Here is a 2,136-nt window from a genome sequence, read left to right as displayed (position 1 = left end):
AAAACAACAAAGTGAGGACGTGATACGGATAGTGTTATTGGACGCTCGGGAAAATATATATATATATACATATATATATATATATATATATATATACAATGAGCTTCATCCAGTTTCCGAATACCAAATCCTCTCCCAAGGCTTTGGTCAGCCCGAGGCTATAGTAGAAGACACTTGCCCAAGGTGTCACGCAGTGGGACTGAACCCAGAACCATGTGGTTGGTAAGCAAGCTACTTACCACACAGCCACTACTGCACTTATGTGTGTATGTTTGTCCCCTATCACTGGTTGACAACCATTGTTTGTATGTTTACATCCCTGTAACGAAGCCAATGAAATAGGTACTGGGCTTCAGAAAAAAATGGGGTTGATTCATTCAGCTAAATATTGTTCAAGGCGGTGTCCCAGTATAGTCACATTCCAATGATTGAGCCAAGTCGGAAATAAAAGTTACATACAACATAAATACATAAACGCCGACAGTCATTCATACACGCACATAAATACATAGATATTTGCATACACACATTGAAAACTGGTGAAGTGAGATAGAGTTACAAAATAAAAGTGCTTAGCTTGGAGGTTAGTAGGTCAATGTCTTTTTGTAAGGTAGATGGAGTCTACCAAAACGAGTTTTAATTAAAACTCCGTGGAGGCATACATACAAAAAAAAAAAACATCCCAATACACACCTGCGTACACGTAGATATGCATACCCACAAATGAAAGGCTATGAATGTGTGTACGCGTGTGCTGTTTACTGAGAAAACTTAGTACCCGCGTCACTCTTGTGGAAGTTTTGTCGTTGAATTGTTTGCAGTTTCATCATCATCATCATCGTTTAACGTCCGCTTTCCATGCTAGCATGGGTTGGACGATTTGACTGAGGACTGGTGAAACCGGATGGCTACACCAGGCTCCAATCTAATTTGGCAGAGTTTCTACAGCTGGATGCCCTTCCTAACGCCAACCACTCAGAGTGTAGTGGGTGCTTTTACGTGTCACCCACACGAAAACGGCCACGCTCGAAATGGTGTCTTTTATGTGCCACCCGCACAAGCCAGTCCAGGGACACTGGCAACGATCTCACTCGAAAATCCTACGGGAGCCAGTCAGGCGGTACTGGCAACGGCCACGCTCAAAATGGTGCATCTCATGTGCCACCCGCACAAGAGCCAGTCCAGGGGCACTGGCAACGATCTTACTTGGCTTGCCGGGTCTTCTCACGCACAGCACATTTTCAAAGGTCTCGGTCAGTAGTCATCGCCTCGGTGAGGCCCAATGTACGAAGGTCTTGCCTCACCACCTCAGCCCAGGTCTTCCTGGGCCTTTGACACAAATGAAGTTTTAATGTTGAAGTGAAACTAACCGCATTTGCGTATCCTTGAATGGTTTACAAACATCTTCCACGCTACAATTGTTTTTTTGTTTCAGCGCATGATCTCAGATCAAGTCACTTGCTATGCAAGTACATCTCCGTAAATTTTTTTAAATCACTGTACATAAATGCCAGAAATGACCTTCTCCAGCTCTCCATGCAGTGTATTGTAATGTAGTGCATTACCATATGAATGAGTGTGTGTGTATATATGTATGTATGTATGTATGTATGCTCTCTTGTCTCAACCCATTAAGTCTCACTGTCCTATAAATAGGACACTAAATGAGAACATTAAATAAGCTATATCACATTGTCTCAGTGTCCTATTTTTAGGACACTGAGTATTTCCATTTCTACTTGAGATAAAGGAGTTTTGATAATTATTTTTTTTTCATTTTAACCTATTTTCAATCATCTGTAAAAATTTAAAAGATGTTGTGGGGACAAATACAGACACACAAACATATACACACACATACATACATATATATATATATATATATACATATATACGACAGGCTTCTTTCAGTTTTCATCTACCAAATCCACTCACAAGGCTTTGGTCGACCCGAGGCTATAGTAGAAGACATTTGCCCAAGATGGCACGCAGTGGGACTGAACCCAGAACCATGTGGTTGGTATTCAGAAATTTAGGTACTCTGGGACTTAATGGGTTAATGATACTAAAACTCTAGCGATGTTCGCCTGTGCCCAAGATTTTTTTTTGTTTTTTTTTGCATATCTCTATTTATTA

This window comes from Octopus bimaculoides, unplaced genomic scaffold, assembly GCF_001194135.2.
Source record: "Octopus bimaculoides isolate UCB-OBI-ISO-001 unplaced genomic scaffold, ASM119413v2 Scaffold_70559, whole genome shotgun sequence".
In the NCBI taxonomy this organism is placed as follows: Eukaryota; Metazoa; Mollusca; class Cephalopoda; order Octopoda; family Octopodidae; genus Octopus; species Octopus bimaculoides.
The sequence above is the reverse complement of the archived record's forward strand: the minus strand, read 5'-3'. Positions refer to the sequence as shown.